Source organism: Drosophila albomicans, chromosome X (assembly GCF_009650485.2).
Source record: "Drosophila albomicans strain 15112-1751.03 chromosome X, ASM965048v2, whole genome shotgun sequence".
In the NCBI taxonomy this organism is placed as follows: domain Eukaryota; kingdom Metazoa; phylum Arthropoda; class Insecta; order Diptera; family Drosophilidae; genus Drosophila; species Drosophila albomicans.
The window spans coordinates 29,633,330-29,649,046 of record NC_047627.2 but is presented as its reverse complement, the minus strand read 5'-3'; the positions used below and the strand labels follow the sequence as shown (position 1 = coordinate 29,649,046).

The following is a 15,717-nucleotide window of genomic DNA, read 5'->3' as shown; positions in this document are numbered from 1 at the left end:
TTGCTATCTTTCCTTCGCAATGGTATATTTGGAATGTAACAGTATATTAATAAAGACCATAAAAATGGTCTTCGGTATATTTTAGTTGTCTTTTTGGTAATTCGGTATATTTATGGTATATACCAAATGTGACATTCGGTATGTTTTAGTTGCCTAGTTTGGTAATTTGGAATATTTATGGTATACTTTAAATGTAGTATACTACTTGCATATACTAAATATGTCATTCGGTATATTTTAATACATTTTATTGACAATTTCGTATATTGCTTACTCTATGGTTTAGATATATTTGTAATGTAATATGTATACGTAATAGTATATCAATATACCAAATATGAAATACGGTATATTTTGTTGTTTGGGCTGGCATATTTCGTACTCTTAGACACCTATTTATACTATTTACTACGTACTAATTATACACCTTTAAAAGTAGTAACAATATACTATCATCTAATTACTTGACACTTGAAATTACTACGATTCTACTACGAAGCGAAAAAGGCAACGATCGTCGCTGCGATGATGTTTGACATTGGCTCACACGTGCCCCAGTGTCCAGTTGCGAGTTGCGAGTTGCGAGTTGCAGATGCCGCATTCTCTTGCCGTTTCTCTTGTTGCAATCTCACTGAGCTGGGGCACGTAGCAAAGCGCTCCTAAGGCTGACGTCTATCTCTCTTCCTCTGTCTCCCTCTCTCTCTCTCTCTCTATCTCTCTCTGTCTCACTTGCTCGCACTTGCTGTGCGGCAATATCTCACATTGAAATTCCGAAACACGTACACGAAACGTCTGAGATGTTCTTTGATGGATTATATGGATTTTGCTCATAAATGTGAAGTAAGGCGAAAAATTAATATCGCATCGCGGCAAATAGTTTTGAAGTTGTCTCCCCGTAACCGTCCCCTCCCCAGCTCCCCCCTCTCAGCTCATCTTCCTCTCCTTGTCTGTCCTTCTTCTGTCTTCTGCCCTTGTGTCATCAATCTGCGGTGGCGGTGACGCTGTTGCAAGTTTGTCAAACACTCTCTCAACACACTCTCAGTGTTGTCTGTCGCTTGTTGTGCTGTGTGGGTGCAGCAGCGGAGGGGGAGGGGGGCGGAGAACGGGGCAGCATGGGGCAGCAGCAACTGTTGCATTTGCATAAAAATCACCAAGACGCATCTGCAACGCATCTCGACATCGTTGTTGTTGTTTGCTGTTTTTTTGTTTGTTATACCCTGTAGCTTTTGCGAATGTGGATCGAAGGAGTTTCAATTGTCAAGTGCTAAATCTTTCTGCTTACAGTTCAACTATTATTTTGAGCAACTGAGTTAAAATAACTTACATCAACTGATCTTCTTAGCTAAATTAAGCACTTTTTTGTATATTGCTTTTATTTGCTATGATTGTTATTAACTTGTCAATAATAAAATCAGTTTTCTTTATCTTATTATTATCTTTGCTAAGGTAAAAACATAATATTTTTCACACAAATCGCTTAAACATGATGAATGCATTTCGACATAATTGCTTTGGTTAACAATACTGTATGGTAATGTATATAGTATATTATAATATAATATTGTCTTGGTATATTTTTGAAATAATACCACACTGACCATAAAATAATACATCAATATACCAAAATACGACCGTTTGCACATTTTAGTATTTTTTCAGCATATTGATGTGGTATATTTTGAGAATAATACCGCATAATAAAAGATTTATCAAATTAAATTAATTTTATAGTTTTGTAATGTGATAGAATATCAATATACCGAATACAAATTTTATAGTTTTGTAATGTAATAGAATATCAATATACCGAATACAACTTTCGGTATATTTTTGTATTTTTTAATGTATGGATTTGAAATACTTTGGGAATAATGGATTCATCAAATTAAGTCGATTTTATAGTCTTTTAATGATTCCAAAATAACATTACAAAACTGCTTTTATTGTCAATCAAATAATTTTCTCTGCTATTTATTTCGAAGTTAGTTTCAACCTTTTAAATAACTCAATAATGTAAAAAATTTAAGTAAGAATAATATATTTCTTGTATTTTTTATTATCATATGTTATCATTTTTCGATAAATCATCTTTTTAGCTTTGCAACCAAGTTACATGATTATGATGAGACATTTGAAAATGTGAAACAACCATTTTGACTGATATGAAAAGATATTGCAATGATAGTAAGTAAATCAGCAAACTTGAATTTTCAATATACAATTCAAAAGATAGTTTGAAACTCTTTAGATACTTCATAAGATTTAAGATCATATTCTTGTATGAAATTTTGTATATTTTATTTGTATGGAAAGGAATAAAGTTAACTTAGCATACTAAAAGAAACTATAACTTTATATTATATGTTCAACTAACTAATAACGAATTCAATATTCCAGTCTGCAAACCAATTTATAGAAAAGTAGAAATGAAACAAGTTAGCAAGCAATATATTAATGCGATAATTAAGATTCAGATTAGAGCATTTAATAGTTATTTTCTTTACAGGGTATCTTTGTGCTTGATTTGTTTAGCCATGCGTTTAATGCGAATATTTGCAGTTGTTATTGCCGACTGAGCTCCACTTGCTTGGGCTTGCCCCAAAGGGGCCAAAATGGGCGGACAGAGCTGAACTGATCGATCGATTGTTGTTGTTATTGTTGTCCGGCGGGGCACGCTGCAAGTTGCAAGTTGCACGTTGCCGCAACCTCGCTCTCAGTAAAGTTTTTTTTTTCGGGCCTTCTGCTGCCTCCGATCATAAATCATGTGGTGTAATTACCCGTTGGCGCAGGATGCAACGCATAAGCCACGCGCACTGCGCGTTTTTGCACCCCAAAAAAAAAAACAAAAACAAAAAAAACAACAAAAAAATATATGAGAGTTCAAGAGTTTATCGCCTGCGATATTGGCGCTTGTAATCCTTTTGTGCCTCTCTTTGTTCAGCCAACAAGGAAAACAAAAAGGATTGCGCCATGCGTCGATGATGACCAAACAGTTTTCAGTTTTTTTTTTTTTTTGGTTTCCTTTTTGAAGTGCCCTCTCCTATGTCTATATTTGATTTGATAACCATGCAACAATATACGTAAATGTATCCTTTGATCAGCCACCAGCCAAAAGCAACACTTGTTGAGTGCCTGCAAATATATTTTGGAAACGCAGAAAGATCCACAAAAAACGATATGTCAATTGCTCATTCCAGGAATAACCTCTATTCTATTCACCTCTCAGTCTGTGTCTCTCTGTTTCTATTTCCTAACCCTAACTCCAACTGCAAATGCAACTCTTACGCACTTAAGATCCTCTGCCACAACATTCCATATTCCATCATCTCAAAGCAATCAGCGACTGTGTGTAACCGCAAAAACCTCAGCGATAAACTGTCAAATGAAATCAACTCTCGCTGCTCTACACAACAAACTGGGTAACTAACATCCATTGTGCATTCTAAACTATACTACAAGTATATATAAATACTATATAGAACAAATTTATTTCTCTATTATAAGACAGAGATTAAAGACAAATTTCATAAACATAAAATGTAGTATGGAATACATAAATCTATACTAAGTGTCTTAGTTCCTTTGGTGTCTGAGTTGACAATCTGACATATTTTATTACTCTATATTACTCTCATTTTGAATGTAGTAGAATCAATCAAATAAAATTATTGGTATATTTTGTAGCGACTGTACCTTTGTTTGTGGTTTTTAATATATTATTAATAGAAGCTGTTGTAAGTAATTCCGTTGTAATTAAATGGATAAAGACACAAAAAGTGGCATATATTCATAATTTTCATAAGCACAAGTTTGACATACTTTATAGCAATAACAACCAAACTTAGTAAGAATACAAAAATATAATATTCGAAACTGATAAACATACATACTTTAAAAATTATCAACAGAATCATCTAATAAACGCAAAATATTCGAAATGCGTTTACAAAAAGTATATATTTTTTATTTATAATTTAAAAATGAATTTTTCCTTAATTAAATAAAAAGTTTCCTTATATTTGATAGCAAGAAAAGAAACTTTATTGAAATATCGAAAATATTCCAAAATTCGATTATGAAAATTTGTACATTTTTTTATAATGTAAAATTGTATTTTCTTGTTTATTCAAAAATTTCTTTTATACACTTCCCATGTAAAAAAGAATAAAGTCACAATAAAGTGTATACAAAGTGTGCTGGCAGAAGAAGCGTTGTTACTACTTGCATTTTCATTCCAGTTTTTTATTTATATTTATATTTTTGTTGTTGCTTCTTGAAGTCTTGAAGACTTCTCTTTGCTCGCTCGCAGCCTCTTTTAATGCCTCTGACTTGCCCACTTCCCGTACGGGTTTTGGGCCAAGCAAGCAAGCACATAAAGATGGTACAAACAAAAGACAAGTAAGAAAGCTGCTGTCGAGTGTGTTTGACTGTGAGATACCCGGTAAGCATTTTAAATAAAGCAAAAGTGGGGTAGTAATCTTAAAACATACTGAATTAATATACCGCAAAAATACTAAAATATATCGACGGCTATATAAACTATATTGATATATTACTATTCATTATTCTCGAAATATACCGAAATAAATTACCAAAAATACTAAAAATATACCATATGCTGTATATGGTATATTGATACATTCTACATTCTAAATGTACCATAGAGTGCAAAATATACCAGATTGTCAACATTCAAAATATACCATGAAATACAAAATATACCAGATTTTCAACCAAAACAAAAAATGAATGAATATTCGGTATATCGATATACTATTACTTTTCAAGTATACTGAACATATACTATTACATTTAAAATGTACTATACAGTACATAATATAATAGACTTGGCTATATCGTCTCAGCTGTTGACGTAGATCAAAAATATATATACTTTATAAGGTTGGAAATACGTCCTTCTTCCTGTTACAAACATTTCCACAAACTTATAATACCCTTCTACCCTCTGGTTAGCGTGCATACAAAAAAATACACAGTATCCCCGATGCTGTCAGGTTTTGTCAATTATCAGGTGCAGTGCTTCACTCCCCTTCTCCTTCTCCTCTTCCTCTCTCCAACCTTGCCACAACAACTTGGCTTTCAGTCAGTTCAAGCTTTTGCAGCTTGAAGCGTGTTTTAAGCGTGCGAAATTTTCATTCACAAATGCATCTTATGTTGTGGGGAGGCAGCAGCCAGTGAGTGGGGCAAAGAGTTGCTTACATAATGTCGCTCCTCTTCTGCTGCTGCTTCGACTGCTGAGTGCATTCAAATGAGTTTTGAATGCGTTTCCTATACAAAGTCTGCCGTCTGCTGTTCAGAGGAGAAGGAGGCGCCTTGCAGCGCAACTGATGGCTGTGACAATTGTGATGCTTTTTGTGGACTGTAGTCAAATTAATTTCACATTTCCTTAGATTCACCTTTATACATTTTGTTGTTTGTGTGTAAATATTTAGACGAGCCATGAAAATCTGGCCAGTTGGTCAGTGGCAAAATTTCGTTCTGGTTGGCAAGGTCAAGTTGAGTTGACATCTGTAGAAGCAGCTGCAGCAGTCAGCAAAACATTCGTTGCACAGTAGCCCGTGGCTAATCAAAGGTCAAACGCAAAGGTTTCACTTTACACAGATGCACATATTGAATTTCTTCTCTTCTCTCTCTCTCTCTCTTCTGTATTATTTACATTTAATTTTGCAATTTTTTTATCTCCTCTTCTCTGGTAATTGAATTCATCAGGCCACCCAAAAATCACGAAAATTGCTGGCATAATTTTGATTTGAATTTAATGACTTTATTTAACAGAGAGATTCCATCCAGCCATCCAATCTTCATCCTTCAGTTTGCAACTTGATCCCAAAGTCATGTCTTGTCTGGTCTGAGGCAGCTGTCGCAACTGTTCGGTGCGTGTTGCGTCTTTTGGCTCACAATTGATAAGTTTTCGTTTCGCAAAATTGCATTTTAATCAAGTCTTATTAAAATTAGTTTAGCGCTCTCTGCTCTGTGCTGCTGTGAGGTCCACTCAGAGCTGATCTCGAACAGCTTAATAACATTTTAACTAGCCAGTTCCGTTTCGAGTTCGTTTTGCAATCTTCCCCCGTTGAAATAAAGTTATCAACACTTTGCTCAGAATTCAACCACACGCCACAGTCACAAGTAATTGCCACCGTCTTTTCCCCCCCTTTTGGATGCCCTTTTTTCGGTTCGTCACGCGTCGTGTCGAGTCAATCAACGATCTCGCTTGTTGCCATTCAAAAAATAGCAGACTTGCACGCAAATAGCAGCAGCCAAGACACAAGACTCAAGACACAAGACACGCTTCCCCCGTTCCAGTTCAGTGAAAGTTAACACGCGTCAAAAGCAGCCACAGAGCGAGATAGAGAGACTGAAAAAGAAAGAGAGAGATACGGACTCGAGCAATATTGTCTTAGGGTTGCAAATAAAAAACTTGCTTTCAGCCTAAATGCTTTCAAAGAGGGGCTCATCCACATTGCCTTTGGGTAATTCACAGCTTCGCTCTGTCGCTCAACTTTCTTCACTTCCGGCAACTTCCCTTAACTTTTTTTTGTTGGCCTAAATGCATTTTCACTATCATTGGGATGAATTGCGATTGTTTACAAAAATTTAGTATATAGTATTTTAATATACTACATTTTTAGTATGTGATATTTTAATATACTGAATATTTTAGTATATAATATTCTATTATATTGACTATTTTTAATATATAATCTTATAATATACTAAAATGTACTGTGTAAATATACTGATATACTAAATCCTAAATATTTAGTATAATAATATATTTAGTATAATAAAATAATACATACTAAATATTTAGTGTTTATTACATAGTAAAGTATATTAGTATATATACCAAATATTAAGTATATTAATATACTATATACATATATGTTTACTATCATTAAGTTGAATTTCGATTGTTAACAAATATTTAGAATATAGTATTTTAATATACTAAAATTTTAGTATGTGGTATTTTAATATACTGAATATTTTAGTATATGATTTTTTATTATATTGAATATTTTTAATATACTATAATGTACTGGGTAAATATACTGATATACTAAATCCTAAATATTTAGTATAATAAAATAATTTATACTAAATATTTAGTGTTTATTACATAGTATAGTATATTAGTATACCAAATATTTAGTATATTAATGTACTATATATATGTTATTATACTTATTCATAGTTGTAAAATTTAATTATATATTTCTTTTTTATGTTTTTCTTTTAACAATTGTTTACATTACATTCATTCTTTTCTTATATAAATAAATTTATATTTTTGGACCGCTTCACTACACTACAATCTTTTAAGTAGATTCCTAGCTTTTTGCCTGCTTAGTGCAAAGTGTCAAGTGGCTGTGAGGATATCGACTCATTAGATCGCTTAAATGGCAATTAAAGGCAACGACACGTTCCAGCACTTTAAAGACTTTTTCATCGAGTTGAAAATGAGTCTAGTTCAAATGCGATGGGGAAGAAGTGGATAGTTACATCGTATAATAAAGATCAGAGCTGTTGATAAACGGTGTAAATTTCCACAAACTGCGATGACCAAACATAAAAAAAAAACCCCGTCGAGTCGAGAATGAAATATGAAATTATTAAAACGACGCTGCAGGATAACGTGAGCTCAGTTTTCAGGTCCTTTTTTTCTTAGCTCGAGATAAGGAAGGAATGAAGGAATAATAATAACAATCATAACGAGCAAATACAATGAAGCTAAAAAGTATTTTTAACTATCTCTATTTCTCTCGTTCTCGCTCATTTTGTGTTGGGAAATTAATGCGCTATTAACGACCGCAAGGATCGCGGCAACCCTCCGAACAAAAACACACACACACACAAACGTAGAGAAAATGCATTGTCATAGGGACTAGAAGAAAAGTATCTAGTAGGAGATTCTTGATGCGTTAAATAAGTCATAAATTTCATTTCGACTTTATCCTTGACTCTCCATCGATTTTTCATATTTAATACCCATCTCCATTGTTCGCGTGGGCGCTGTCTTTAATCCTTTCTCGTGTCCTGCGCGCATCGAATCATGCGGGACACATACTCCAAAAAAAATAAAAATACTTTTTCTCCCCGCATGCATTTCACTTTCAAGTTGCAGTCTTCGGTGGAATTAAGTCACATAAATCGTGTTGACTTAAGACTTGATTTTTGATTTCAATTCAATTCAATTCAATTTTTTTTGATACTTATCGTTTTGGAGTAGTTGATGCTCTTCTTATCACCGATTGCAGCATATTAGATCTGTTCTGATGTGTGGTCTAATCACACTCTACGTTCGCTCCCCTTGTCTCTATTTTATTAGCAGCTTATGGCTTATGACTTTACTTACTCAATTAGAGAGCCAAGAGACAAGTTGTTCGCCCCTCCAAAGTGCAGCTGTGAGTTGCCTTCTAAAAAAGTAAATTTAATATTACCAAAAGAACTACAGCTTAAGTCAGTTACTTAGGCACAACTCGAGCATCTTTAGCAGTGGCTGAAGAGAGGATTCATTTCTTTTATTAAACATCTTAATATGTTTCTAAAGAGATAATTTATTTCTTTTATTAGTTTAATTTTCATTTTCTAACTGATTTATGTATTTTGAATTTTTGGTTTACAAGCCAAAGACTAAGAAATGATTTAGAATTAAAATTTTTTACTAATAATTGAAATTGCATTTTTAAAATTCAAATCTTTTCAAATTTCAGTTAATTTACTATTATTATATTGCCTAATGAGGTGTCTATTTATTTATGCACTTGATGCATCTCTATTGTATTAACAAGTGAGACAGCTACAGTCGAGTGTACTCGACTGTGAAATATCCACTATTCGTTTTGAACAAAAGAAAAACAGTATGGCATTAAGTTTAAAGCAAACAAAATTTATATACCGCAAAATTTATAATATCCTTAATGATATATTTGATATATTGTTATAGTAAATACCACATTAAAAATATACCAAAGAATGAAAAAAACCATAGACTATATTTGGTATATTCATATAGCATATACTGCATTCAAAATATATACCAACGAATGAAAAATATACCAAAATTCGAGACCATAGTGACATGTCAGTATAATATTTGGTATATTTTGCACTCTATGGTATATTTTAAATGTAGTAAAAAATATACTACAGTTTATATTTGGTATATTGATATAGTACTAAATTCAAAATATACCATAGAGTGCAAAATATACCAAATATTATACTGACATGACATTATGGTCTCGACTCTTGACGATCTAGATCAAGAATATATATATCCCTATTAAGTATGCCTTCTTCTGCCTGTTACAAACATTTCACTCAGTTATAATACCAATTATTTACAGCAATACATTCATTCTTTTTGCAAATCTAAAAGATTTTCTTTGAATTCATAAAACGTCAATTTCCAAACAGCAAATCGTTTGTTGAATGAATTAATTCGCTAGATAAATTCCCGATGAATTATTTATTTACTATTTCCCATTTTTTCTTTTCTTCATAATATGTAATGTAATGTAAACTTACAATTAATCAAATAACACTTTACTTATGTCGACTTTTTGCTGCTCATTGATGAGAAATCTACTCTCACAGCTCGTTGCAACTTTAATATCGTGACTGCAAGAGAGGACGAGGGGAAGAGGGAGAGATCTCTCTCTCTCTCTCTCTCATTGCAGTCAAGGGTTAATGGTAATATGGTTCAACACCAATTTAGACACTTTATGCATCTTGTTAGCAGCGGCCCCAAAAAGAAGAAGAGAAAACAGCAGAGATTGCAACTTGGGTAAAGAAGTAATGTGATACGCCAAGCGCCTAAAGGCAACAGAAACACACAGAAAAAGGGGACTGCCAAGGGAGAGGAAGAGGGAGGGGGAGGGGATCAAGGCACGAGGTTGAGCATTAAACAAAAGACGTCGGGAGTACGTATTGATTTCAATATTAATCGCTGTATATCACCAAAGAAATATATACAAGGAGATCGAGCGAAGAAGAATTTTGTGAGCAGTCTTTTCGCCTTCAGTTTTTTTTTGTGTAATGCTCCTTTGGCTCGCTTTGTCTTATAATTGGATTTAGATTAATTGCATCTGCTTCACATCGAACACCACAAAAAAAACAAGAACCAAAAAAATACGCGCATGAAAAATTACATCAAAAAGGCAAAAAGCAGAAGAAGAAATGAAATACAAGAAAGATGAGCTGAAACTGTTTTCTACAGAAATTGAAATTGTAACAGACGAAATTTCTGCGAAATTGACGACGGCGCGTGTTCGCTACTGACTGCATGATCCTTGATCCTTGATCCTTGATCCTTACTACTTGCTCCTTGATCCCGCTGTGCACGCTTCCATCAGAACCGCAAATTCATTAGCTTTGTTTGTTTTCCCCTGACTGATTTGTTTTGCATAAGATCAACGGGAGAAAGAGAAACATTTAATCATTAATTAGCAGCTAGATCAATTTCGATCTCAATCTCAATTGAAGATCGCTGCGATCGCTGAGACTGTCGCTCTCTAGAGAGAAACATACACTCCGGGGGCAAAGTTTGTACCAGTTTTTCTTTTTCTGCTGCTGCGACGGCAGTCATGTTACTTTTAATGATAATTGCTGCCTCACAACTCATTTCTCAACTGTGATAAATTTTACTTCGCGCGCCAAGATCACCAAGATCTTGCCAGCCATCTCACGATCGCCATCGCCATCGCCATCATCACGATCTCCATCTCCATCTCGATCTCCATCTGCATCTCTGCATCGCGCGTTGACATCAATGTCGACTTCGCAGCCATTTGTATGCGCCCAAAACTGTCATCACGTTGCGCTTTTGGACCACACTTTTTTTTGTGGGGCCCCAACACACTATGCGATTTAATCAGCTCATAAAACGTACACAAATTTTGGCAAAAAATTACTAAAGCAAATGTGATGAAGAACTCAATTGAAGCCAAAAACATGTGAGAAAATTAGCGTCGAGTCTGCTCGACTGCTTGCCATCCATTTTAACAAAACAAAACAGTGCGGTATTATACCGAAAATATACCAAAATAATCTAAGAAACGTTATATTTAGTTTATCGATATACTATAACATTAAAAATATATCATAATGTATTTGTTAGCACAAAAATATACCAAAATAATATACCAAAGGTTATATTTAGTATATCGATATTTTATTAGTATATTATAATATTATATTATATTTGTGTTAAGTAAAACTAAATTTGATTGATTCATAGAAAGAAAGAGAAAAGATTTCAAAGATTCGAATTTTTAAATTAGGAAAAATCGAATTCTCTCTTTAAAAATTTTGCCATTTGGGTATATAAATTATCTGTAATATTGGACGAATTTGATGGAAAAATAGTTGGGTATAATTCCTTTTTAGCTAAAGAAAAATTATAATTTTGCGGTTCAGCGTTTGTTTTTTTCAACAATTTACTACAGGATTTCCTTAATAGATTTTAATGTTTTTAAGTATAGTATATAAAAAGTGTTGCTACTATTTGATTATTTGGAATATTTCTTGAATTGTCAAATTGTAGCAATATTTTTTTTATCATAGTCCAATCAAATTGTGGCAACACTTTTCCACAAATAAATACCAAAATTATTAGTGTGAAAGTTCAAATAAAATATTGTACTTACATAATCAAAAGTCGTGAATTTCGTTAAAAATGAATGAAAGCAAAACGTTTATCTGAAAATATAGGAGAAAAAGTAGCTAAATAAGATGACAACAAATAAATTGAAACCATTTTACGAAATGTCTTAAATATATTTTATTTTTATATTGAAATCTAGTATTGAATATGAAATTTAATTTACAGAAACAAAAGTGCTAGCTGCTTTTTATTTTAAGAATTTGAATCCAGTCATAAAATTCTATGGCATTTCATTAAGTTCAGAGTTAGTTTTAGTTGCCTAGCTGCTATTTAAGCGCCTTTGTGAGCAGTAATGATGAAGCTCTCGCTTCACTTGGCTTGACTTCTCTCAGCAACCATGACCTGTCCAATAAAATATCGTCACGTTTGTGGGCTCCCCAAAAAAAAATGAAGGAGAAAAAGTCGCTTTATGGTCGCAACGAAGCGCAGGTGAAGGGCCAAGAGAAGCTACCTACAATTTGTCTTTATGGCTACAAAAAAAAAGAGGAAAAAAAAACAGAGATGCAAAGCAAAGGGATCCAAAGGCGCGATGTCAAGGCGCAGTTTCTTCCCTTTCTATGGGCAACGAGGAACGCACTCTGTCTGTGGTCATAAACCATTTAAACATTTTCAACTTGTTAGCAATTAATTAAATAGATCGGCCCGTGGCAACAAGTTCAGTCTTTGGGTCTCGCTGTCATTATTCTTATGGCCACTTGGTCCGAAGCAGCCACACAACAAAATGTCCCCATATCGATATATAAAGATTCCTCCCTTCCGTCTCTCTCTTTCCCTCTCTCTCGCTCTGTGTGTATGGAGTGCGTTAATTACCAAGAACAGCATTCAATTTTTATGGAGGACACACGCCCCATTGAGGCATTTGCATGCAACAACTACAAACGATCTGGCAACGCTAAATGCGCTTCAAACGTGACCGCTGAAAGCTGTTAAAAGGAAGAGGAGAGGTGGCAAAGGGGAAAAGGGGAAAGGGGGAATCGGGACGAAGTGCGTCGTCTGCCAGTTTGAAATTTATTTCGCTGTTTTTGCAATTTAAGGTAATTATTATGTACCTTTGGGGTAATTTTAACACCTCGACACCATCGACAAATATCATCTTCAGTGCGAGCGAGAGAACGATGCCGATGCCAATGCCAAGTCGATGCCGATGCCAATGCCGGTGTCGGTCGTCGTACTTCAGAAGTAGCTGCTGCGCCTTTCATATCAACCATCCAAAATCACAACAACAACAACAACAGCAACAACAACGACAAACGTTTCTTAGAAGCGCAAAGCTTTCAACACCTTCGATGCGTGCCCAGCAACGAACAACAGGCTGCCCCATTCCCATTCCCCATTCCCCATTCCCATCTCCTCGTCCTCATCCTCTTCTTCCTCCTCGACCTCCTTACCGCCTGCTCCCCATGATCTCCCCCGCTGCGTTTGCTACTTTGGTTGCTGCTGCTGACTTGGCCAGTTATTTTTCACACCTTAACAACATTTTTTCATACACTCATTGCGGTTACTTTGACTTTATGTGTTCGCTAGGTCCGACCATTTACTTATTTATGAAGAAAGCTATTGACAGTATATTTAAAATACTGTATATGAAGTTAATAGTATATTTAAAATACTATATATTCGATTTGTATGACTTTAAATATTAAATATGCAACTGACAGTATATTTGAAATACGACTTTAGCACTTTAAGTACTATAGATATGCAACTGAGAGTATATTTAAAGAACCGTATATTCATACCAGTTACGAAGGAAGCTATTGACAGTATATTTAAAATACTATATATAAAGTTAATAAAATATTTAAAATACTATATATTAAAATTGTATGACTTTAAATATTCAATATGCATCTGACAGTATATTTAAAATACTATATAACTATATAACTTTTAGAGTATACTCTATATAGTAATCTCTTTATTTTATACATCCTAAACATTCCCAAAATACACACACCAAAAATGAGATTAATAGTATATTTAAAATACTATATATTAGATTTGTATGACATTAAATATTAAATAAGCAATAAACAGTATATTTCAAATACTACTTTAACACTTTAAGTACTATATATAATATATACAACTGACAGTATATTTAACGTACCGCATATTAATACCAGTTGAAATACTAAATATACAAGTGATAGTATATTTAACACTAAAACCTGGTGAGTAATTTGCTTGAAAGCAAGCGGACAGACAGATTAAGAACTGAATTAGGTTTCTTCTTTTATTTCGTTATTTCTTAGTTTTCTGGCAGCTTATGAACTGAAATCATAAAAGCATATTTAAGTGAAGAATTCAGACTATTTCAAAGTTGTACTTTAACAACGCAGTTGTTGTACTTTAAAAAGGATTTCAACGTTAAGAGTATTTTGAATTCGTGCACAACTTTTGGCTACTGTTGCCGGACAGTTAGTTGTTGTTGCTTTTTCGCACTTGGCGGCGTATTCGGTTACTACAACTGAACAGAAAAAAAAGAAGTAAAAAGAAAGAACCGCCGCCACGTTTTTAATAATCGCTGCCACTGCGATTGCTGCTGCTGCTGCTGTTGATGTTGCTGCTGTTGCTGCTTTTGCTGGCTCTGTTATCTCACTCAGCTCATCGGGATGCGTTGGCTTTTGGGTATTGAACTTGGGCTTTGACTGCGGCTTTAACTTTTGGCTTTAACTCGTGAAGGCTTCACGCGTATCCTGCCGAGGTTCCGCTCGCTGTCAGCATCGCATTTGCTGTTGTCGCAATTATCGGCGAGTGGCGTGCGTGTAAATTACCGTTATTAGGTGTGATCGTGCGAATTTCGCAATGATTTCCCCCCCAACAAAAAAAAAAGAACAAAAATAAAAATATATATAAAAATAAAACAAAATTAAAACTCTGTTTCAGTTTTCACTTCGTTCACACGAAAGTGACGACAATTTCCGCTTGGGAACACCCATAAAAAGTCAAATTAATGTGATGACCACAGCACAGAGATAACACGATAACGATAACACGATCACACAACTGAACAGAGGACAGGCGACATTTCACTGGCAGATTTCACGCTTATGATATGTATCATCCTCATCCTCAACTCTCAGCTCTCAACTCTCAACTCTGACCTACTCCATCACGTTTTACACGCTACGTGATCGAGTATCGAGTGCTACTTTACTTAGGTTTTACTTTCAGTTGCCAGAATTCAGTAGCTGCTACTATTTTCGTTTTTTCTGGTTTTTCGTTTGTTCTAATCCTGCTGTTGATGTTCGGAATTCTCAATTAGGCTTAATGAAGAAGCGCCAGACACATAAAATACGTAATTAATTGTCATATCGATATCGATGTCGCTTATAGAGAGCAACACTTGTTGTTCTTGTTATTGTTGTTGTTGTTGTCACTTCACTTGCTTCCGCTGAGCTGAGGTTTGCAGCTTGCAGCCAAAGGACACGCACTTCTAGGACATGTGACTTAACCTCAAGAGTTCTTAGAAAACACAAGCAATGAGATCAGTTAAGAGAAGTCAAAATACATTCCTTTTATTCCTTTCTATTTTCATATTTCTAATATTTGGAAGCGCAAAAAACAAATGTTCTACAAATAATCAAATTTTGCTACTTTTATGCAATGTTAGATACTTTTATCACTTAATACTAATATACATATTTCTTATAAGGTATTGAGGATTAAAGAATTTAAAAGTTAACGTAGACAATGAGATCAGTTAAGAGAAGTAGCACTGCATTACTCTTTTACATTTTTATTAAAGATATTGCAAGATTTTGTTACATTATTGGAAAAATATTTTGAGACTAGAATTTTCTATTATTATTCTAACATATTCATATATTTCAAATATTGGGAAGCGCAATAAGAAAAACTCAAGTAAATGTTTGCAACATATACTATAAATATTTATGAAAATAACTCATTTTATATACATTCAAAATGTAATATTATTGCTATAATTTGAATACTTATAATTATTGCTAATTAATATACTAAATATATAAATTTTAATCCTAAATGTAATTCCTTATTATTTG

The 15,717-nt window shown here is 33.9% G+C and overlaps 1 long non-coding RNA gene across 1 annotated transcript in view; it reads right to left on the bottom strand.

The window, feature by feature from the left end:
• LOC127565177 (uncharacterized) overlaps nt 1-11,724 on the bottom strand; it is a 56,155-nt gene extending 44,431 nt beyond the window's left edge. Inside the window, exon 1 of the long non-coding RNA XR_007954564.1 lies at nt 11,673-11,724. This is a non-coding gene — a long non-coding RNA (uncharacterized LOC127565177). The remainder of the gene's footprint in view (nt 1-11,672) is intronic.
• Nucleotides 11,725-15,717: the final 3,993 nt, after the last annotated feature.